Genomic DNA, 26,516 nt, shown 5'->3' on the forward strand with positions numbered 1-26,516 from the left:
TTCGCTGGATGAGACGTATTAGAGATCATAAATTTATCTTTTCCGATCAGAAAACAGCTCTACATTATAGAATAACACCGAAAATAAAACCGTTTATCTTCGAAAAATATATATTTTAGTTCGCGCTTGAGGTGGTGAACGTTACAGAGATATATGCACAGTTCACGTTAGGAAGAGATTGAAAAAAAATCATGGAAATCCCTTAGAGAGGCATTACGCAATGGAATCGATAAGTTCATGCTCAGCAAAGTCGAATATGACACTATCGATCCACGTTGTTTTGACAGTGAAGTCAGGCGGGCCTTGAGGAAACGGAGGAAATTACATTCCACGCTCGAAAACTCCGCCAATCTAATAACGAATCAATCCATTTGAGAGGTCGGAGAAATTGCACCCTTCCCAGAAAATATATTCAATAAGTCCATACCGGAAAGTAAAGCCCCACAAGACTGGAAAATGGTTCACTTCACCTGTAAATGAGGAAATAAACGAAATCCCGAATATAGCTGACCAATATCTCACAAAATTATCGAGTATATAATAGTGGCCAACATAATACAATTCCTATATAGTCAATGTTTATTCGCAAACACCTGATATATTTCAAAAAGTAAATCTTGCGAAAACAGCTAGGGTTCAGGGTCTAGGGGGATATACCTGTATAAACCTCGACCATGTGGAATTGCAGACGAAGTAATGACTCGCGGCTACAATTTTCTCTTCAAGCCGAAGAAAAAAGGAAGAATTTGTGCAATAAATTTCAATTTTGTGAAAGTTGCCTCTGGTATCTCCCTGAAATAAATGATCTACTCTCTCCATGTCCTCATATACATAAATGAAATGAATTCTAAGGTTACCAGTAACATCAGATAACACGCAGACGATACGGTCACCTACTGATATTTGAGAAATGAAACATACTGTGAGGCTCTTTTAGGCGCCGGGCTCTTTTATTGATAGTGCTTGATATGTGATCTCAATTTAAAGTTGATTGAAGGTGAATTAATCCATTTCTGTCAAAATAAATTAATTTGCCCTCATGTACAGCTATAGACTCGGAAAGGGGGGGGGGGTTAATATGAGCTAACAGAGGGCTAAGTAAAGACCTGACACGGGAAGGAAGAAGTACACGAGGCGGTCGGAATGGTATAATGGCTAATTTACTGGATTCTCATGCACCGGGGTCCTAATCTCCGAGCTGGCAGTATTTTTTAGTGTCATTCCGATTACTAATTGATGTGACATGTGGGCAACAGTTCAAGTGAAATGGGACCTCAGTCAGACGGGACGTTTAATTGTGAACCTCATAGCAGATAGAATAGACCAATGCTAACGCAGGGTTTCTCTACTCCCCTCCCCCATTCCATGAATGCTCTGCCCATACTGAATTACACACGTAATCATAATGTCGCAAATAACTTCAGTTGATGGCGCTTATCTCGGGAAATGCTGTTATTGCTAGTACATGAGGCACATAAAAACTAGTCAATTCAAATCTGTGGTGCTGTATTAGGAGAACTTTGGCTTTATCAAAGGAATATTCGGGGAAATACTCGAATGAAAAAAAATAAAGAGAGGTTTATTTCGCATTGGTTAGCACTCGTCTGCAACACGAGTCGAAAATATGGAACACACTGTCGAAGGACCTACAGGTTTCGTCCGGAAAATAAGTGTACTGAGCTCAGGAAAAAAAAATTATTACACTTTTACATATCTTAAGCTAATATTCCTCAAAATAGGACCCTTGTGAGTCGATACACTTGTTCCAGCGGTGTTCCCATTCCTGGAACGCTCCCGCGAAGGCATAATCGGGAACCTCTCGAAGACTCGTCGTCGACCTCTTCTCTGCCCTCCACGAACATCTTGTGCCACCGAAAGATCATGTTTCTGGACATGGCTGACTCCCCGTAAGCCTGGTTAATCATACCGACAGTTTCGGTAGACGATTTCCCAAGCTTTACCGCAAATTTGATGGAATAACGCTGCTTCGGCATCGCGTTCCGTGACGTGGGTCGAGCGTGGAGGTTCGCGTTAACAGAGCTCCTGACTACACCACAGCTCAGAGCCGACTGCCTTTTTCAGCGTCGCTTACCAACATACCCCCCTCCAATCGCAGCCCGTCAGAGCGGTGCTGGGCGCGCCTGGAGCGGCGCGCCCAGCCCAGTAGTCAGTACACTTATTTTCCGGACGAACCCTGTAATTTTTGAGTTAAATAAGATACTGATAATCGCTACTGGTTTCGCCAAAAGTCATGAACAATGACAAGACGCCGGACAACTCTTGGAAATCTCGGGGTGCCACCCACGGGAAGCACGAAAATGACATGCGCAAAGTAAATTACTAGATAAATACTAAGAATTTGCGGCGTTTATCGCCAATGCAGATGTAGTAATACTAGCTCGCATTATATTGGTAGCCGATACCACAGCGATAAATTAACGGACATTGACTGCCGAACAAACATATTTCTTATTTGATGAAGTTCTCTCGGGTCTTCAGTTCAGGGATTCCATGTTAGCCAACATAGAACCCCTGTCCCGGTGGAAGACCCGAGAGAACTTCATCAAGCAGATACGCCGGGAAAGCACCAAATCATATTTCTTATTCCTTCGCACGATTCGTGACCGCAACAGTGGGAGTTATCTCGTTGCCGCATGTCGGACCACCCCAAAATGAAGTGTTAACGAATAGCACTGCTTTCCAATAATATCAATCATACCAATAATAATAAATAACCGTAATGGCTGTTGACCTAGCACCTCTTGTCACTCGCTATCTTGTGACTTGAAAGTGTATTAATTAACAATAATGGATTTGTTTTTCCAATCTATTATTCATACCAACTATATATATATATTATATATATATATATATATATATATATATAGATGTATGTATGTATCGACAAGCACAAACTGTTACGTTTACCTTTATTTCTCCCCTATATTTCCATGACTGGTGTCCTAACATACACCATACACACCGGCAACATTCTTACATCCAAGCACTCAAGACAGTTGTGAATGAGATTGAGAAAAAAAACACGCGCGATGAAAAATTCTCACTCTCTAAGAGAAAATGCAGATATTCTATGGCGTAAATCCACATTTTTTTTCCTGGTCAGACTCAGAAGTAAGGCCTGTTGCTGATTGTCCCCAACTTCCACCGAGGCATTGCCTCCGTATCCCTGCCAGCAGACGAAGGAGCGCAGGGAGGGAATTTTTTCCGACTCATCCGCTCACCCGGCGGGCGAATGCACGGACATCCAATCCATCTCGGGCCAGAACGCCAATGCTTTCTTATAAATGTAGGCTAGCTTTTTTTAGAAAAATCTGGATGCTTTTTGTCAATTATTAATGACTATTCTTGGTGGAATTCGGACCGTAGGTCTTGTGCCTCACCCTTCTCTACGTGTTTTTTCCATATCACTATCGATGTCTGTTACTTTACAATAGGAGTGCGGAGAAGAAAACATTGGCTTCAGTCCACCATACAATTCATTCATTTTAAATTTGCGACAGCCGTATAAAATTGATCAATCTATTTTTATGTGTTATATTTAATACACTGTACAGAGTACAGATAATATTCAACACCGAACAGGTATTTCCGCCGTTTGAAATTTATTTATTTTTTATGCGACCGGTGATTTAATAACAGGTGTAAATGTTTTTCAATCTTATGCACGATTCGTACGGACTTCTTCTCTTGAACTAAAAATAGATATAATTGCCCTAATTTGCTCTTCGGTAGATTTGATGCTATACTTATTATTCACCTTCGTTTTATAGAATGTGATTTAAAGATATTAAAATTTCCTTAAGGGGATTTTTACGCTGGAGGACTAGTAAACTGACTTTTACGTCTGAGAAATGAGCGCCAGTTATTGGTTTTACTTGCCCAAGTGTTTTATTGAGAACTTACAGTTTTTTCTTTAATCCCTTTCCATACCCTCTGCCTATCTATCTGTTTATTCAATAAGATTTGTTCGGATTATTTTTGGACAGCTTTGCTGAAAGAATATCCAAGGTGAACTCTCGGCAGTATTTTGCGGTTTTCTAGTTTTAGTAGTCTTGGTGTTTGCTTCAAGAAAACTTCCGTTCCTTAATTGTTAATGGAATCCAATTCTACCTTCTCACCTGAAATCAATATTTTTATGGGGTTTTTTTATCCGCTCTTCCTTTGCGAAATATTTTGATGTCTCTTTCTTTATATAATAGTAGCTATTGCTTTTTGAAGCTTATATTTTGTTCCAAATTTACTCATTCGTTCGTTATTTGTGCAGGGGTGTAAGTGATGAACAGGCTGCATCTAGTCTTGAAGTTAAAAAATATTTTAGGAGAACAGTTTTCTGATCAAATTTGATTTTTCCTTCGCTCACTTTTAAGTTAATTCTCGAAAATGATTTGTATCAAAAAAGAAAGTGGTAAAAATATATACCCGTCCCTAGTGAAAGAATGCTTTTTGAGTTCCATGTGATAATTTTGTGAAGTTCTAATTAAACCTATCGGTTGTTGACGCATATTTTACTTGAATTCAATGACTATACGTCGCTCAATTAATATTCTCAAATATGAACAGTATTATTGCTTCGTAAAGGTATGTGTATGAATATATGTACGTATGTGTGTGTATGTGTATGTATATGTATGTGTGTGTATGTATATGTTTTTATATATATGTATATATGTGTGTATATATATAAATATATATATATATATATATATACATACATGTATATGTATATATACATGTATATGTATGTATATGTGTATGTGTGTGTATACATATACCTGTATGTATGTGTGTGTGTGTATATATATATATATATACTTTTATATATATATATATATATATATATATATATTTATTTATTTATTTATATATACATACTTTTTTCTCTTCGATGTGCAAATCTGTGCTAAATGAATTTATGTCTGTCCATATGTATTTATGTGTACATATAAATGTAGCTATAAGTTTAATGCCTAATATAATATGTATACGACAATGGGCTAAATGGAAGAATGGGCCATTAAGTCTCAATTTCGCCCAAATAAAGACCCATATCTGTCTATCTATTGCAGAAAATATAATATGGCCTTACTAGAGAGCAGCGGGGGATTTTTTGCATAACTGGTTACATTTGCACCTAGGTGATGTGGCTTAAACAACCAAATTCTAAGAATCACACATGTTATTGGAAGAACGAGTTGCATTGAGGGCTATAGGAATAATTTTCACAGGCACACTCTAAATAAGTAATAATAGAGAAGGTGGTCACCTGTCACGTCCGACCTACCTGTATATTATTTCTTTCTTCCCTCCTTTGTACCGTAACAATCAATTGGAAAAAAATTCAGTGCCCACAGATAAATTTTGTTTTTCCACTTGAGATATTGTCCATCTGATTGTTCGTTTCGAGGTCATGGAATTCGCATGCGGGCATATCCTGCAACTAGATACCTGGCAACTTAGGTTGCCAAGATTCTTTGTTAACCGCCCCTGTATTTTTAACATTTTTTTATGACCTTTGGGTATCTTTCAGCGGTAAAAAAGCTATTTCTGGATTTTGGCGAAAAAATGGAATATTTAGTGCAGATTTTAAAACGTATGAATCAGAAGATGAGAAATATTGATCAGAGTCTAATGCTTCCATTCAATCCGCAACATTTAAAAATACGTATTGCTATAGTAGGGATCAGTTGTCAGAGTGTATTAACAGCCATGAATGGCCCATAATAAACACGTGCCTTGAATTATTGAGCATTCAGTTGAAATGCCTCTTTACAACAAAAGCATATCATTATAAATAAAAGCAAAGAGAGCGTTGAGTGGATTGGCTTGCATTAAGCGTCGGGCGACGTAAATAAAACGTCAGAGAGAAAGTGATTTTATAAGAACGAAAAAGACTTCTACACACACAGACAAACACACATACAGACACACACACGCACCCACAAATACATATATATGTATGTATACACACAAATACATACCTACACACACATTATATATATATATATATATATATATATATATATATATATATATATATATATATATATATATATAAAATTATATTTATATTTATATATATCTTCGAAATGGAACGCCCTTCGGCGACGCACAAATACATAAAAACACATATATAGAGTTTTAAAACACAAAGAAAGGACATTCACATAGTATTTTTGACGTTTCGACGGCACCACCGTCGTCATCTATATACATGCAGTTATTGATTCTAATATTTAGCAGTGTGGTACACTGTCTAATAGGCAGGACGGTAAACTACATTGCTGGTAGTACATGAGGAGTAGGGAATCAATGGAAGAGAGTTAAAAAGCGGGCGGGATAGGGATGGGGTACGGATTTTGAAAATAGGACATGTTTTGCATCTAGGTTTATTGCAGGGCATGGGAGTGGCTATGGGACGGGGCGGGGATTTGAGGAGTGGTTTGGTTGATTTGAGGAGATCTGATAAGAAGGCGGAAAGTTTGAAAGTAACGGAGGGGCATTTGGGAAATAGGTTGGTGGTGGAATTATAGTTTTTGAGGAGAGGGTCGAGATTTTTTAGAATTTATCTCAGAAACTCTAGGCCAGGGAAATATATGGCACAAATTGAAAGAGGGTGGGTTTCTGCGGTGGAGGAAGGTTTAGGAGTGAACATGTCTTCGGATTCTTTTGTTTAGGAGGTATTCAGGATAACCTCGTTGGAGTAAGGAATCGTGTGGATTTGAGAGGAATTTATCAAGGAAGTTGGGGTGATTGCAGATATTGTGTCCTCTTATGGAAAGGGAATAAGGAATGGATAGTTTGGTGTGATATGAACCTATGGGTTGCAACTATTATAATGTAAGCATTGTTGTTTCTTTATCGATTTTATGTGTACCGAAATGTGAAATTTTTTGTCTATTAATGGAGTTTACATGTAGGAAGGTGATTTGGAAGAAGGGAACGGTAGAATTGAAGGAGGCAGAGGGCGAAGTATTGAGGTCGGAAATGAACGTTTTCAGAGAATCAGTACCATGTGGCCAGAGAAGGAAAATATCATCGATGTATCTGAGTCACAATAGAGGTTTCAGGGGCGAACCTGATGCCCATGGCCCAGCCCTTGATCTGCAAGAAGAATTTATTGCTAAAGGAGAAGGAATTACGGATGAGGATGAAGTCGGAAAGGCTAAGGAGAAATTTAGTGCTGGATATGTGTGGCTTAGGGCATTGGGAGAGGTAGTATTGGAGAGCGGAGAGACCTTTTGAGTGGGGAATGGATGTATAAAGGGATGTGGCATCAATGGTGGCCATGGTAATCTCGGTATCTGGAGGGAGGGAGGTTGATTTTTGCCTTTCCAGGAAATGGTATGAATCTTTAGTGAATGATGGTAAGGAGTGGACCATAGGCTGCAGGTAGTGGTCTACAAAAGCAGAGAACCTTTCCCTACATCTCGTGGTACCTCCCTCCGCCAACCTCTCCCTGGGTTTTCCCTAAGCGCCGACCCCAATCCAAAGCCTCCATACCCACCTCCATCCCACCAGACGAGGAGACTGAGAATTCCGCAGACCACGTAGTTAACCTTTCGTCCACACCCCTTAGCCCAAAACTAACTTCTCCTTTGAACCAGGGCCTCCCATAGGCCTCTCATGTAGGTGCCCCCCCCACCTACAGAGTAAATCACGTTACAATCCTCGCGGACGTATTGCATTTTTTGACAGACCTGGAGAAAGCCTCAGAGAAGGCCGATAGCTTGAACTCTCTGAAATCTGAGTGTCCGTTTACGTGTCATCCATTTTATTTTGTGGTCTATTGTTCCGTCCAAATGCAATGTGTGTGTATTAATCTTTTAAAAGTATCTCCTTTAATTTCCATCAATCTGGCCTTAATGCAAACTTAAAAGGTTTTTTTTCGCTGGAAGGTATATTAAGTTGATTAATTATTAAACAAATTTTTCTGGAAGAATATGTGGCAAAAATTTGATTACCAATTGAAATTAAATTTTAAACACTTCGCTTATTAACATAAAAAACTTATATTTACGACCTAGGTATCGTTATGGTATAACACTGTTTTATGTGAAACTGTTTTATTTGATTACCAAGTTAAGTGGCATACCCCTCCGAATGGACTACAACTTCGACGTGGTTGAAGAGCTTGTGCGTTAACTTGGCCCCCAGAACTATTAGCTCTAATTTAGATACTGCAGTACACATATCTACTTATAGTTAATATTAGCTACCATATTTGAAAAAAACTTTATTGTAAGTAAAAGTTTACAAAAACGTAATTGCTAATATTGCATTCCTGGTGTGTAACCATATCCTGCTACACACGCTTATGGGTGCCAGGTAGATAGAATTCCAGGCGTAATGAACACTGAGTTGAAAAAACGAATTGCATTTATGTGATATTTTTTAATGAAGTAATTCAAGATCATCGAATGTCACGGTAGCAGTTCATCGGAAAAATTATACACTTTTAAAGTTTACTATTAAAGGAATAATCCGAGACTATCGAATTTTGTGGCAGCTGTTTAGCATGCTTAAGTGCCTTCCCAGCTGTCGGCATAAACCATATAGTTTTTTGAATGATATGATAGCGAGGTGACAGTGAATATGCGACAGTTTAATTGTGACATCATTCAAGTGAATTAATTGAAATCTTAATTCTGAATCAAACATGCATTGACATTGTTTTGCGAAAAAAATAATTTTTTCTTGAGAAATTAGTTTTTTTGATCTCAAAAATTTCTGGAAAAGTATATCCAAATCGGACTTATTAAATGTACTTTCAGAATTTTTACCCTATGCATTAAAAAGAGCATTTTGATCATTAGAGGGATGTTGAAGACTAGGTTAGAGGGGATAACAAAAGGCAAACGAGGAAAGGACTGGAATAGGATAGGGATTGGACGGGATGAAGGGAGGAAGGAAGTACATAGAGTTGAAGAGGGATTTGATGTAGAGTAGAATGTGGGGTTGTGTTTTGTTAGGAGATATTTATTTGGTAGTTTATTTGGTATCCAAAACCTATCTTAACCGTTAGGTTACATAAAAAAATGCGAAAGATTAGAAGCCCTTGTCCGCAGTGTCTTGGCGTGATGCATCTCCAAACAAACAGTCAAACATTAATTTTCAGATTAATGAATATATATTTTGTCTTGTGTTATTCGATCTTTTTCCCTGATAATGTTAATTAATAATCTTGAAGTGGACAACAATGTAATGATATCGCACAGTTACTCCCTCAAAAAAATATTTTCACTCTTTGACAAACTCCCGATCATGTAGTGCAAGAACGTAACAGGATATAAGGAGAATTAGCATATTCAGAGTTTCTTTGGTTAAAACCCGTATCGTAGCTATAGGTCAACATTTACGTGTTTATATACCCCATCAATATTGAAGAGCTAAGTAGTATTTCTGGATTTACACTGAACCATTTCTCTCGCAGGGGATATAAGATAACCAACGTGGGATTTTCAGTTTTTTCTGCAGGAATGACATACGAGTAAAATTTACCAATATACCCATATTCAACTTTCTGGGTCTCCTGAAAGGGAGATAAAGAATTTTGAACATATTGTACTTCCATGTAAACACTATTCTCTATATGCAGCTGCAGCTACCTATACCACGCTGATTAAGGTGGCTGCGACCACCGCCAATGTTTATGAGAAGTTAATGTTCATTTATTATATGTTTACATGATTTTTGCGTGTCAAGCCTGTTTCACCTTATATTTCCTCACAAATTTACTTAAATCCTTCATGATTATTTCATATTTTCTTTATTTATACACGTTTCCCTATTTCCTCGTTAACTATGAAAAAATAAAATAAATGTAAGAATCTATTCCATAGGGAATACATTTGATTGATAACATCTCGAGTACTATAGACAGATGTACTGTTAATCAATCTAAATTTCAATTGAAATTAATTGTAGCACGATATATTTAAATACTTTTTGGCCCACAGACATGCAAAATATGTAGACCATAGTTACATGGCAAACTTAGTCGTTAGTAGTAACACTATTGATGAGTAGAAATAAATTTTTTAGAGTAGAATGGGACAAGTTTAAAAGGCTGCAAAGCTCGTTGTGACAATAAACAGTGTATGGTTCAAATCATTATAGAAATAATGATTCGAAAGGATATACCCAAAAGCTCTCCCAGTCGTCGAAGATCGTGGAGAAAGGACCACCGTTAATGTGGTTTCTCATTACTTGTTACGAGGGTTTTGGAGACCACGAGATCCTTGCCGCTGGGCTGGGCACGAGTATTGTTAAAGATTCACATTTTCTGAAAGTGTAAGATCGCTAGGGAACTTTCTTTTACAGAAATCTTACAGATTATTTTCGTCCCAGTTTTCAGGTATTTATTCGTGGGTAATATTTTAATGGCTCAATTTTACCGTAAACAATCCTCCCAATGTTCCTTCTCCCTTAGCTATTATGCCGTTTTGGAACAATTCACAGCTGAACTCCCTTCTCCACCCATTTCCACTATCTTCGTAATACATGTACATATACATATACATAATGCATATACATATACATATATATGTATATATATATATATATATATATATATATATATATATATATATATATATATAAACACACATCTATACCTCATCATTAGTATTTAAATCCCAGGTTTACTGCAGGCCTTAATTCAACTCTATTCAATGTCAATCCCCTCCATCCCTGATACCTTCTATGTTTTACGTCCTCCTTAATTTTTCCTATGCGCACATCTCTTGGCCTTCCTCGTGGAATCTTTCCTTCTATTTTTCCTTCTATTATATTCCTAATCAATCCATTGTGCCTCAATTTGTGTCCAATCCATCTATATTTTCTTTACCGTAGAGTTCTCCATACGTTCCTATTCTCTTCGGCTCTTCTATACATGTACCTCATCGTTCTTGTACTTCATCGTTCCTCACTTTGTCTGCCTATTTAATCTTCAGCATTCTCCTCCTACACCATGTTTCAAAGGCTTCTTTTCTTCGCTGGTCCATTTTCCCAATGTTCCAAGCCTCGGAACCATAGACCACCACGCTCCACACGAAAGTCTTGAAGTATTGCTTCCTCGTTTCCAGCCTTAGGTTCTTTGAACATAGTCATTGCCTATTCTTCATGAATGCTTTATTAGCCTGGGCTGTTCTTCGCTTGATGTTAGTCGAATTTCTTCCATACCATGCTATGCTGCTACCCAGGTAGATGTAGGATTCCACTTGCTCTAGTTTAACCCCTTGAATTGTGATATCTGCATTTAGCTTCTCTCCCTCTGTATGTGTGCGTGTGTGTATACATATATATATATATATATATATATATATATATATATATATATATATATATACACGTGACTTCGTCGAAGTAACACTGGAGTGTTAACCAAAAAACTTGGACAGCAACAAGAGTACTACCTTTTTTTTCTGAGGAAGACGGAGCTAAATTCCATCGAAATTATTAAGATATAATGCGTGAGTATTCTTTTTATGTGTTCTTATATTGTTTGTTGCTGCCCAAGTTTTATATATTGTATATATGTAAATATATATGTTTATATATATATATATATATATATATATATATATATATATATATATATATATATATATATATATATATGTAAATATATATGTATATATATATATATATAAATATATATATATATATATATATATATATATATAAATATATATATATGTATGTATGTGTGTGTGCGCGTGTGTGCGTGTGTGTGTAATGTATTTAAGGCTAGCGGCGGAAGAAATTGCATTTCGAGGCCGGCCACTTCACCGTTCCTCATCCTTCCTTCTCATGTGAGCGCCTTTTGTTTATTTATTTTCATCTCTCGCCCTCCCAGCAGGCCCCATCACCATTCTAAATCCGTTGTTTTCTCCCGCGTAGCTGAGAGTGACCACGGCTCGCCGACTTCCTCGTCTTTTTATTTATTTTTTCGTTTCTTTCTCTCTCTCTCTCTCTCTCCTTCACCATCCCTACTAGGTTCCTCTCCTTTTCCTCCTCCAACTGTATTCCTACCCCTACTCCTTTTGCTTTCTTTCCGGTTGGAATCCGAAGTGGAAAGCTGGCGCTCACCTACTATAAGTGCTGCGGTTTTTGGCAGACTTTGCCCGAGCCTTGCACCTCACTACGACATTTCACCCGCTGCCGCAGGCCAGTTTCTCTATTGAAATTTCACCTCAGCTTCCGAGTTCTCGAGTTCACCCATTTTTGATGTTGTGTGGTAATGCGTTCTGGCCGAAATTATTAAGACTGGAGTGGATATGACGCGGAAAAATCGAAGAAAGACGTGTTTATTTTGTTTAATGGGAAATTACTCTGTACATTTCTTTGTTGCTTGTTGGTTTCCGGTCTTGGATCTTAATCCTTGCGTATGCTAGAGAAATTCTTTTCCTTCCTTCCACGTCGGGAAAGTTATGACCACCACCTGAGCAGATGTGTGCATGCAAACCTTATAAGTAGTTAGTTCTGTGCGTTGAAAGTGTTATTCGGCAAAGTTTTTGGAATACATTATTTGATTTATCAATTATGAATTATGAAGTGAGGATCAATATCAAAATGTGCCTTATTACTTATGAGCAACGGAAATCAAGGAATCAAAGTTCATGTATTTGACAAATAGGCCCAAGGAAATGTGATTTATCCGAATATATATTTTTATCTAAATTTATAATTAGTATAATTATTATTTCATCTTCCTCCTTGGCAGATAGAAATAATAATTACATTTGAATAAGTAAATGTAATAAATAATTACACCTAATATTTCTTGGCCAAATTTCGTGGGAAAAAATATAGTGAATGTGACTTTATAAACATTAGTCACAATATTTACCCTAATGGTAGCGGTAGGAAGCAACATTATAGAAATAAAAAATATTTATAATTATGTATACCAAGGTATCACTAGCGAATAAAAACAAAAACAAAGAAACACAAAAAAGAAACTCAGACGTATGGAAGAGTTGTTAAGGATATTTTTGGTAGTGCGGGATGGAAGGTTTTGGATGGGGGATGAAAATATCTGAAGATCGGGGTAATTAGTGTCTATCATTAATACCTGGTTCATTCCAGGAATTAAGGAGCTAGATATAGGCCTGTTCGATTGTTTTGAGTTTGAGTGGAGGATTAGAGGGCGGGAGGGATGCTAGAATGGAGACACTTTAGCATTTATCAAAGAAAGTGTTATGTTCGGAAGCGTGTTTTTGGAGCATCCCAATCAGGGAGGAATTCTTGCATGAGCCCCGGTGGTTTTTGATTCTAATATTTAGGGTGTAGTGCACTGTCCAATATAAAAGACAGGGCATGGTTGGCACTTCAGAAAGTTAACTACGGTGCTGGTAGTACATGAGGAGTATATATCTATACATGATTGAAACAAAAGCATAGCTTACTTCTTTTTTCACAAGTACAATTTTACTTGGGTAAGTAATTTAGATAAAGTTTATAAAGAAGTTTTATTGCTATTCTTACTACTACGGTTGGCATTGAATACTTCGATAACATATGGTTCCTTAGCCTAATTATTTGATGAACTCCCATAGCCTATATTTGCTGATTAATTATGCTTTAATGAAATATTAGGACACATCGCATTCTTTGACTTAATGAAATGAAGATGAATAATATCCTCATTGGAAACAGTTAATAGAGCCAGTTAACGCGTCGTCTATGTGTCTACGCGTCGTAACTTACCTATAGCCTTTCCCGCCTAAGAATATCATGAGTAGCAATCATAGTACGTATTTTTTTATATACCTGGCTCTCCAAGTGATAATGTTATCATAGAGTGTAACACTCTTCATTCAATACCCTCATTGTGTGATTGTTTTGAATACTCCTTTATCGTAAAGCCTCGATATTATAGCGAAAAAAACTATGCCCACCCAAAATGTACATATTGACCTATTGTTATAGAATGTAAGCGGTTTTGTGAGCATTAATTAAGAACTTGGGAAAATACGTGTTTTTATTTTAAGCCTACATTTTTACTTCTGAGTTTCGAAGGCTAAAGTGATGCCATTTTTTCTCTTCTCTGATAATGCTTTATCCCTTAAAAGCCGGGGATATATAATTTATGAATTCAGATGTGATGTGGTTGAACTATTCCATATTAACAGAGAGGAAGACCATTACAATTTTCTGCGTAATAAAAATGTATTCCCGATTAGTTTCGATGCACTACATTATTTTCAAGAGAAGTTTTCACTGTATAGAGTCCAATATATATCGTATATTAAATACTAGAGGTGGGGAAACCAGAGTGTCTCCACGTGCTGGGAGGGGTTAAGCGAATAGGGAATATTATATATATTGGACTCTGTACAGCGAGAGATTTACTAGAAATTGATGTAGTGCATCGAAACTAGTTGGGAATACATTGTTATTACGTGGAAAATTGTAATAGTCTTCGTCTTTGTTATCGAGGAAAAAATTCCTGTTAGCGAATGAATTGCGAAAAAAGTGATCACTTATGAAGTTAGAACTTCAAGTAACTATTTAACGATGCCCCTAAATTTTGTTTGTATATTCTTTTAATTTTTGCTGAATTGTTAGTTTTGCTTATGTGTTGAGGCCGTTCAATTTTGATTTCAGCTCTTATTAAATCAACCTAAAGTTCATCACAAACTATGACGGTGACCTGATGTTTTTGATATACTTGTTCCGGACCGACCTGAGAGGGTTTTTCGGTGACCCTTGATTCATGGCATTATTTTTGAAGTGCACCTAAGGAAACTCACTGCATGCGGTTTTTCTGAGTTTTACTTTGAATAAATGCCGCGCCCTTTCCGTTCATTTTGCTCCCCAGTGTAGGTATCAAATTCAGAGAGACATGAGCTTGACCTCAACCAAGCCGGTAATTGACGGGCATCTAAAACCTTCGGAATTGAGTAGCCACCGCATTCATTTTCCGGCTACCGCGTGGTTCCAGCACCTGGCAAGCGAGTATAGCTGTATAAACTCCAGTGTTCCTTTCGCATGTTTTGCGGTTCGTTTGCTTGTCGCGTGTCCATTTATTAGTCAGCGTTATAGCCGGTGTCTGCCACGCCTTCTGAGCATCTGAAAAACATTGCTAAGCCCATCGCTCCCTATTCCATTGCACAGGGTCAGCCGGAAATAGTCTTTTCGCTAATTTGGATTAGATCCAGGTATTTCTGTCCTCGCGGTTCCTTTTTCTGTTACCCTCGTAACGAATGGATTTCTTGGCAGCGAAAGTTTTAATAATGCCGGGTGATGTTTTCAACAACTCGTCCTCACCGTAGTTCTCCCTGATTAATTAATCCGGAAAAAAATATGACCCTGGTAATCGATATTTTTTTTCATTGCGGTCCTCCCAGATCTCGCTCGCGACTCCCATTGGTTGTGATTTCCCGTTATCGGGGAACGCTCGCCTTGTCCTCTTTATTTTGAGTTTCTAATTCACAAAACTTTTGGCCGCGTTTCCATGTTTATTTACTTATTTCATCGTCGTCTTCTTTTGCGTGGGGGAGATGAGGGTAGGGATGAGGGGGTTTCAAGAAGGAAAGTCTCTCTCCTTCCTAGTCGATTCCCGGCAGCATAGCCAATATTTTTTTAGATAAATCCTATTTGAGACTTAGCACATGCTTGATTCGTTTTGGAAATAAATTTAAAAAATGATTCGAAGGCAGTTTTTGCATACTAATACGTACTTAAGGACGTTTTACATGACGTTTACCTCGATTACTGATTTCTGTGCTGCAGTAAGATGTCCAATGTCGAATGCAAATTTGGTACTAAGTCTTGGATGAACCCTTCTATATAATCCAACTCTCTTTACGACTTTCGATTCGATTATTGCGCATGTGCACACACTTTTGTTTGTGTTTTGATCGACACCAGTGATTTCGCTGAAATTTCAACAAGCATGTAGTAGTCGTCATCCTAGATTTAATCCATAGTTTTGCCGAAGAAGCGGCAGTGGTATCCAAGGAAATATTTATTGCCAAAAATTCACATTACCGGAAACGAAAAAGGGGAATCTGGGCAAGGGGGATATGGATTCTATCTCTGTTCAAGTCGATTCTCAGCGGCTCAGTCAACAATTTTGGAGACTGGCTCCTCCGTGAGACTTCTAGCACTAACAATTTTAATGCCTTTCCTCCTGATTCGCAGATAAACGTTAAGGAACAGCACTGCTGTTTTGCCAATTCTGCCCACTGAACTGCTGAACTAAGACATTGGCATTTATATGTGTTATTTGCAAGTTTATCACTACTGTGCGTATGAGATATCTCAACCCTTCCTATCGCTTCTTCATCCAAGAGCACATTTTTGCGTAAAGATCACGTAAACTAGCTTTCTACAAAAATGTATGTGGATTCCAGCGTCAAAATATCTGGAAGGGCTCGTTTTCATCTGTGAATGGTAATTGGATTCAAGAATCGAATGGTGAAGAAGTATTGTATTTATTCCTTTTTTCAGTTCTGTAAATTGAATTCAACTCATTTATCTCACGCGATTTTCCTTTTTGGACGATAAGATTTGAAATATCCTGAACTCGGTACTGATCTCAGTACTGAAATGAGCGTGGTGTAAATCGACCTTCAGGGGCCCCGTAAACCTCCTCCTCCTTGCCTCTCTCCCCCATGCCGGGGTTCCATTAGCCCCTCCACCGTTCCCACCACCCTATCTCCCTACTCTTTTCCCCTCAAATTGCTTCTCCGTTTAACTCTTGACTCACAAATTCGTCCAATTATTTATTCTACCCACCCACTTACTCTCTTCTCCTCGCCCTATCCAACCCTCGGCTCATTTTTTATTTGTCTTTTTTCCGCTCATTGTTTTTTCTCCGATATTAATCTTGGGGAAACCACATGTTGTGATGTCTCATGTTACGAACGATCTTATGTAGAAAATGGTTGAAATATTAACCGTTGAAACGGAGAAGAAGGCACTTTCTAAAATTTGTTGTCTCTGGCGTAAATTTACGGAATTTACATCACAAAATGAAATGAAATTATTGACTTTGTAATTTCACACACTCACTCAATTTGAATTCCCCACACTCACGCAAAGTGTGTGGAATTAACAAGTCAATAATTTCATTTCATTTCAAAGCATAACAATGATGAGATTCGAGAATTTGAGACCTAAGGAAATATTTACTTCACAATTGATGAAAATTTCTGAATAAGATATCCAGTAGGTGAAGTATTTTAAAGAATGAAAACGCTATGTATCATAACTTTAAAAAAATCTGGATGGAGACCTCGTTAGGTAAGGATTTTAAATGGTAGATTTAACTTAAGGCAGAGTTTTGTCTTCTTACTGCCGTATTCGAAGAAACATCCGTATTATATATTGACCGTAGCCAAATCGGCATTTCTGACTGTCATTGGCGAAATAAGAGAGCAGGGTTTTTTTTCATGGCAGATCCAAACATGTCCAATGTCATGAATCCTTACTGCGGCTTGGCGGAGATTGTGTACACGCTGATGAATCTTTATCTGTGAATTTTTTTCCTAAATTTTTCCCCAGACTGCGCCCTCTCAAGGTTTACCACTTCTGTTCCGGGTAATTCGGTCCCCAGTTTTCTTGGCTCTTCTACCCTTTCTTTTTTTTTCTCTCCATGAGCCTCTTTCGTCGTCACCTGTACCCTCTACATCCAGCTCCCTTTTCTCTTGAAAGCTGATGGCACCTGTCGCCCCATTCCAATCTTTAGCTGCTTCGTGGAGAATTCGGTTTCATGACTTCCTTACCCTTTTTGTCACATTCTATTACTCTTCGTCTACTGAAGATCTTGTATACACTCTCTCGGATCTATTAATTAATTTACGAATTTACGATCTCCGGCAGAGTAATTGAAAAGCTGTTATTTTGTGGGAGTACCCTTAGTGTGGAGCATAAAAAACAAGACGTTTTAAGCAATCAATTAATTATTGAAAATCTAACAATGTGTACTGAACGACTCTATTCCAAAATTTGTTGAAAAAAATAATGTTTCGCTATTTTTTAATGGTGACGCATTCCGAATTGGGAGCAAATGAAACATCTAGGACTTGGATTCATTTACGGTAATTTTGATATTTAAGGGTTGATTTTGGGAGGTCCTTATAAACTATTTACTTAAAAGTTTTGCGAGAACTTCCTCTTGTTTGGTCAACTCAAATCTTGATTATTTACCTTACCTTTAAGTATTGTAATAACTTGTTCTTCTTTTTCCCTACATTATTTCTTTTTTCAATTAACCTCTGCCTGCCCTCATGTTGCCTGGAAAGAGTCTTCCTTCTTATAACCCGCTTACTCAAATTCTCCCTTCTATGACCGGCCTTCAACTACCTTTCAATATTTCCTCCACGCTCTTTGCCTTGCCTTTCTCTGATATCCTCCAGCCGCTTCATCTCTTCACCCACCCTATTTAAAACCTCAGCAAATGCCTTCCTCTCCGTCAAAGTTATTTTCTCCATTCTTAGCAACACTCACATATCAAAAGCCTCCAATTTATGCTCCTTATATTGCTTCAAAGACTTCCTGTTTTGCTTGCTTTCCCCTCCATAAAGCACTACACTTTATTTCATTACTTGTTGTACTAATATTTTTTTCGGTAATGATGTGATTTCTTTGGGAGTAAATATGTTAAGGACTCTAAAATGGTGTTAAAAATGACATTTATTACCTTTTTTATGGACTCGTCAGCATTGAATGGGTGCGAGTTTTAGAACACTTCAATGATCATGGAGCTTTATTGTATTTAAGGATTAGCATCCCTCGTTAGTATAAGAGGATTAAGTGGCAAAGTTATTCTTTTTTATCGAAAACAACAGCTGTGATCATAATAGGTAGCCCATGCATTAGCAGAAATGGAGCAATGGGTTATATTCACGACTTACTTATTTCACGTCAATGCATCAGTCGTGAAACCCGCGACCAGGTGTAGGACGTTAATATGTTGTCCGTACAAGCTAAGTTTATAATTTCTATTGATGGTTTTCTCAATATACTGTGGTCTATAGCTTTAGAGCACTCAGGAAATTTAAAGTTGATGTTTAGGATACAATCGCAAGGTATATCAAGCACCTTTCAACTGCAATCATATTGCAAAAGGGCCTATTTTAATATGTGTACGACTAAGAAATTTTGTCCTTACCCGTATTTAGTCTGTAACTGGGGAATTTATTGACCTATATCGTCAAAAAATTCTGTATTTGTTGCCTAATTTTCGATAGAGGTGAAATCATTTGGTTATCATAACACTTTTTTCCATGACATGCTAGATATTTGGGCTCAAATCTAGCTACTCACACTTTCGGGACTTCTCAATAAATAAACAACCCAACCTACCCGGGTGACTGTGAGCTAATCGTACGGGAGTGTCAATGACTTTATTAATTTCATTTGGATAAATGAAGTACGAGGAAATTTACCCGGAAAAAAACATGCTATTTTCGGATATTGTCCGTTCTTTGCCACTTTCCTGTATCTTTCACTTGTTTTAATGAAGTCATAGATGAATTAAATATATTTTTAAGTTTTATTATTTGTTTCACGAAACGAATTTCTTCAATTTAATGCAATTATCATATCTCCATAATGACCAAGGTTTGGAAATTGAAAGGTGTTTCTCTCCTCGTTTTAAATTAAAGGAATGGTTAAAAATATTTGTGAGTTTCACTTGGAAAAACATGCAAGCAATTCATCTTTGGTTAACCCTATTTGAAGAAATTAAACTTCATCCTCATGGAAGAAAGGGTTTTCTCTAAAAAAGCACGACTTTTCGGAATAACGCCATTAAGGATATCATTGGATGTTGACGCTTTTATGTAAACAAAATGTTTTAATTTGTTTTGCGGCCAATAACGTATATTCAATTGCATGTATAAATTCTGATCTTCCATTTATAGCTCGTGATCTCCGTGGTCACGGGAAAATCAACCTTCGTACGTGATGCAACATTGCCTGAATCTTTTAAAAAAATTCTGTTCGTATTCAAGTGACTACCAGCACGTTTCCCATAGCATATGCATTTATATCCAAATATAAGAGTTATGTGTAAAATTGCGCGTTTTGGTGGTGGAAAGCCGTGGCAAATATAAGTGAAAAGTTGTTTAAATTTTGTTCACCATTTCACTCTATTTGTTTAGACTAATCCTTCTGCATCCTTCTCTCATAGAATTTTCGTGAGCTTTCCCTCTCCTCCTCGACTTTTCCCTCACAAACTTGCATTGCTCCATTCGTCGCTTTTACCTCTGTGGTTTCCTCTTGTTAGTTCCCCCCGCCCTCCTCCCATCATTCTCGTCAATCCTCCGGGCCTGCTCATTTTCTAGTGGCATCCCCCCCACATTCCTCCCATCTCCCGCCCCACCCCCACCTCGTCCTCGCCCACCACTACCCTCTTTGCCTACTCATAAGCCATCTGTTGCCATTGCTCCTCTTTTTTAACCCCTCTGGGCCGTCTCCCTGTGTGGCCATCTGTAAGGGATGGCCAAACGGCACTCTGGAATTTATATCTTTATGGTGAATGGGCTGAATCTGAGAGAGGGAGAGAGTAAAAAAATAGACGTTGGTTAATATTCCCATAGGACATTTCCTTTCTGCTTGGAGGGAAAAACGATAGGACTTTTTTTATGGCTATATCAATCTACCTTTATGGACTGCATATTTGTTGGGAATCATCTGGAGACTTGATGGTTGAATAGTCAATCTTGCAGTTGTTTACGCGGATATGAACACTATCAAACTACTTTTATTACAGGTACTCATTAACAGCGTGGAACTCGTTTCAGTACTATCTGCTTTCAGAATTCATGCTCGTTTGTGATGTTTGACGAATGTTTACGCCGTATAATGAGCTCTTTAAATAATCACCCCTTGCATATTTGGTTAAATATTGTAATATAGGATTATTTTTTTTAACTTTCCACTACTCAGAACCGACAGGTAATTATGCTAGTGCATTATTTGATCATAGAAATAATAAGCAATTGAAAAAATTCGTTTGATCTCTATTATATGTTTCAAAAATGTATGCAGCCATTGGGATCAAGAATAAATGGAATTTCTGGCTCATCCTTCGCAAAAATATTGGGTTTCTTGCAATTCGGGTGGTCTCTGGGCTCTCTGGATATTTTTCCTGCTAGCGATAAGAAGCGTCGTGTTTGAAATAGAATATTGTTGAGGGTGTGTTGGTGTTTACCGTGCTATATTGAAATTCCTCGCTCACGGACCAGCGTCAGAGAATCTTTTCCTTGGCAACAAATTACTCTGGAACGAATCCACGTCACATCACGGATGCTGGTGTTCGTGAATCGTGATTAATATCTTATGTATCTGGTTTCCTCTTATTTTTTAAATTGGTAAATAGAATTCCGCAGTGGTCCAGGTTCTCCTGCCGAAAAATGTTTGCTATAATTAAAGTCATTGTATATTTTATCACACACTTAATAAATAAAAATTTTACAGGCGAAGCATGCCGTTATAAATTGTCTACAATCAGATTTTTCTGAAGGATGAGAATCGATGAGACAAGATTCCGTTCAAAGACAGCTTCAAATTTTACCACTTAGGAAAAACGTATTTTTAACTGGCTCAAATGGGACGTCCACAAGGGCGCACTTTTTGATAATTTTAAGGATTTATCGTCAATATTCTATGTTAAAATTCCTACATTTTGGGCATGAAAGTTACCACATTTTTGATTATACAATATATATCTTAACAGCGGGAAACTTCTTTGCGGATTGGGATAGTTTGATTGTTAATTCCATAGCATTCTCAGCTAGATGACTGCGTTGCAGACTAAAATATTTCGCTGTCATCAAACTGTCTCCTTCCCCCAGTTTTACTTAAGAAGGGTAGTATTCGGTTTCTCTCATAAACCTGAAGATTTAAATTCATTGGGAAGATATATTGACCATCGAGGATAATTTACAGAAGGTTTTTGCCCCCAGGGAATAGACGTTGTTACAATATTGGAGACTCTAGCTCAAGCGACAATCGAAGACTGCTCTCACTCACAGTCAGTGAATTTTCAAACTTTAATATCTTTCTAAGGTCAGATTACTTTTATATTCTTTAATAATGCAGATTTGGTGTTATCATAATTTACTCAGAAAAATTTTCACCCATATCTAACTTGAGGGCTAGAAGGTGCAATCATCTTAGGTGGCCAGCATTAAGGGCTCGTTCAACTTTCTATTATTTCGGGTTAAAGTTTTTCTTTTAAGCTTTTAAAAAAAGTTTTTGAATATTTTTTAATTTTATATTTTCGTATACTTTAAACTTTTTCAGTCCCCAAACCAGTGCTTTTTGGTACAGGGCTTTCACTTTTCCAATGCGAATTAAATTGTCCGTCGTTTTTTGCAGTCTGTAAATAGTCTGTAAACGTAAAACGAAAGTACCTACGGCCGTAAAACAATGGAAAAACGAAATAGCCAACGCCGTAAAATTGATTGGCACTCTGGGTACTACAGTGCCAATCAAGTTTACGGCATTGGCTATTTCGTTTTTCCATTTTAAATAGTCACCAGTGCTTTCTTATATGTTGAGTCTTAAAGCCTTGTGCAAGTTTCATCAGCAATAATACGAGGTATATTCGAAAAGTAAGGGCCGTTTTCTTATATTTTTTATATTGACGGGTCAGAACAAAGTTGTACGCATGCAGCGTCATCTATTGATTGCTTCTAAAGCCACTGAGGTTAATTTTTTAACTCAGTTGTCGTTTACCTTTCGGTGAGTGCTGATCATAGTATCCCCGAAAATCGTTGCTCCCGCCAGTAGCGAAGTGCGTGCTGTGTTTCGATTTTAGTGTTCTAAAGGATCATCAGCTGCGTAGATGTATCGAGATTTGGTCCTAGCTTGTAAATCTACAATAATGAGTGATTGAAAGGTTAGGCAATGGTGTCGAGACTTCAATAATGGACGCACAACTGTATATTATGAAGAGCGTGGTGGGAGGCACAGTAATGCGTACAGAACGATGAAATTGTCCTACAATTAGATCGAGAACCACGATCTCATGGACTATATACAATTATTGTCCTGCCTGGTAAACTTTATCTTGTTGGGCTTACCTCTATTTACGCTATGGTCGCGGAAAAGCTCAGGTATCACAAATTGTGTCGAGATCGGTACCGAAAATGCCTACTGACCAGCACAAAGAATGCCGAGTGGACGAGCGTTTTTGAATTGCTATCCCCAGTCCCGACCTTGCTCCTAGCAACTATTTCCTCTTCTTGCACTTGAAACAATGGCTTAGTAGACTACGATTTGAAGACGACGAGGAACTAAACACTCAGCTGGTTCAATTCCCAGGTGGTCTGTGCTAGCGGATTTAAAAATCTGGCGCAGCGTTACGAAAAGAGCATAGAAAGGAACGCCGATTGTGCAGAAACGTAGGGTAGGCTTGTAGGAAACTAAAAACGTCAATAGAATCTTTTTCGGATAAATATATTTTTTTATGACCACACGAGCCTAAACGGCCATAAAAAATAACCATCGTAGTTTGTTGCTTCTGTGGTCATTATGGTTAGTAACACCTATCGCTAACCCATGCGAAGGTCAAGGGTCATTATTAAAACTCGGGCATGAATATTGTGTTCACTACGTTTAGGCTCTTTGTATAGGAATATCTTTATAAAGACGCAATGGCGTTGACTGGCGCACCATGAGCGACATTTTTCAATATATATTTGTGCGGGAAAGACCTAATTTAGTTCGTTTCATTTGATGTGTTCAGCTTTCTCAGTACTAAGCTTGATATTTACGATATGATTGTGCGCTTTAGTGATTTTAAAAATTGAAGTGCATGGTGCGATCTTGATATCAGACATCGGAACGCGAGGTCAATCTAATTAATTATTACGACACACATTTACTTAGTTGATTCATGTGAGTTTTCCAATCAGGTTTTAAATATTTGCAGTGTAAGTTTTTCATTATTTTGTTGCTTAATTTTGTTTTAAATTGTTTTCTACTTTCATGGTGCTTTGGCAGTTCTAGTTCATTGAATGTGAAACCGATAACCGTTTGTTTTGTCGAAATTTTTTTTGGAATATGGTGCTAATGATTAACCTGCGCATTTAATACTTGCTTTTATGCATATACTTTTGATATAGGATGTGCAAAAATTGGAAAAGTAAATAATAATTAAGAACCGCTTGATCGCCTGATAACGTTTATGAATTAATTTGTATGTAGTAACAATAAGAATATACTTCATTTCATTTCCTCTGGCGGTTTGTGCCGGGTATGCATGGAAGTGTAGTTCTTTGAGAGGTTATATGCTCGTATTCTGCATGATTCATGTTTTACTTTCTGACACAAATGTACATGTATAATCTGCATGTCACAGTAAATGTCTGCTCCCATTGTTTTTTCCTATACCTTGTGTAATGAAATGCCATTTTATCGATAAATTATCTGTTAAATTGCTAACATTTTAATTAAAATATGTTGAAATTCTGAAGTTTTCTCCCTGCGATTCTTTAACTCGATATCAATTACTCACAGTCTACGGTTTTACACCTCTCGTATTTCTGTTAGTCATCCGTTAAGATCCAAAGTCTCGCGGAACCCTTATCCTCTCTTGCCAAAATAAAATAAGCACGAGAGCTCTAAAGGCAGTATGCACTCGCGGGATTCCTCTGGAATCATGCCAATTCGTTTTTTTTATCCCGCAAGATTTTCTTCGCAAGTTAGAGCATAAATTATCGTTATTCTCATAAGATTCAGCTGCATTCGTCGGGAAGCGCCCCAAAAACATATCTGGAGCATTGCGCCGTTTTATGAGGATAGAATTTTTTTTCGGCGACTATAAAAATGGAGAGCTTATAATGTGGCTCAATATGATTGCTAAGCATATGAGTCATCTAATATCTTCTCAATTTTGGCTGCGCGCAAAAATGTTTTTCCAAATTTCTTTCATTGTACAAGATTGGAATATATTATGAAACTTAGCCAAGTTCTATTGTTAATTCCACGTCTCTGAACTTCGTTTTGATGTTGTTTGCCTCTCCTCTCACTTCGTTTTTATAGATTCCATCATGTTTTAAACTTCATCGTTACGAGAATTCATGATCTTCAAAAGTAAAAAAGCACTTCGAGGAAGTTGCTTTTACCGTTTATTGGAAATTGACTTTTGCCATCGCATACTTTGTTTTCATGTTATTTACCTCCCCGATTCGGAATCAATCCATTCGTCACTTGACTGGTATCATACACTACGGTAGCAGATTTCATTAGTTTTTTTCAAAACCCTCTTTCAAAATCTAGAATCTCAATCTTTGATGTCGCTTGATGCTGTAATCAACATGTTTTATTTTTAATGTTTTCTGAGGGGAACCCTCTGAGTACCTTAAACTCAGTTGATTGTTTCTTTTGAAACATCATTCATATCTACAGGGTGCGACGCTTCAATTCGGATAAATTTCAATTTGTATTTATCGCCACTTCGTAGTTCCACTGGAGGTCGCGATTGGCATTATTGAAAGCTAGTAAATAGTGATAACCTCAAAATGGCCGCGATGCTACGTACAAGTGCGGATTACAATCGAGGAGCCGCTATTATCGGAAGTGTTCACGCCGGACATTACATTTCGAAATAGTTCGAGTCTTCGGGTACCCCAAATCAAGTGTTTACGATATTGTGGCTAAGTACTATATATTGCTTCGAAGAAGTCCAGGGAAAGTTTCATTAATCCATTTCAGGAAACCTCATTCGAGAAAACGCGTGTTTATCCGGATTTAAGCGCCTCACCCTGTATATTTATTTGCATGTAACATTCGTGATGACAACAGGTTCCTCGTTCAGCAAATCTTGTGATATAGTGATCTAGGATTTTGTGATGATGCAAGATCTCTTTCAACCATTACTTAGGGTATCCAATGTATAGTTACCTACGACGTAGATATTCCTGGTCAATGGCTTTTTATTGGTAAAATTTCGTCCTACCCAAATAAAAGCAAATTGATGATGGGTCGTGGATATATTTTCGGTCATTTATTTAAATCATAAATAAATAGTAACATAATGTCCATTTTTCGGTTCTGTTCATTGTTACTGTCTTGCAAATCCTAGATTTAAATCTAAATTATTTTACTTAGACACGGGTATCATAGGATTTTAACAGAAAAAATGTGCAAAATATTATTTTATAATTAAGTTGCTTGGTTGAATTTTGTGACTAAATGCTAAAATATTACTAAACGTGAAGGAAGGTGATTAAATTCTGGGTTTGATGCCTCGCTAACTTAATATTAGACGAAAAATATGATAAAGGGCTAAATTTATTGTCAAAGTCTTATTTTACCCCTAATATTATATTATGTGAATGACGGATAAGTAAATATTGTATTGTAATCTCATATTAAATTTTTGTTACATTTGATTTGAATGGTTGCTCGGAAATCGAGAAAAATATCGATTTAACTACTTTTCAATACCTTTTATTCAAATTTATCCCGAGTAAGGACAAACCTTTGAAACTACATTTATGCTTGGAATATACCATAAGAGTATAGCT

The sequence above is a fragment of the Hetaerina americana genome, unplaced genomic scaffold (assembly GCF_022747635.1).
Source record: "Hetaerina americana unplaced genomic scaffold, ioHetAmer1.1.p SCAF_26, whole genome shotgun sequence".
Taxonomy (NCBI): Eukaryota; Metazoa; Arthropoda; class Insecta; order Odonata; family Calopterygidae; genus Hetaerina; species Hetaerina americana.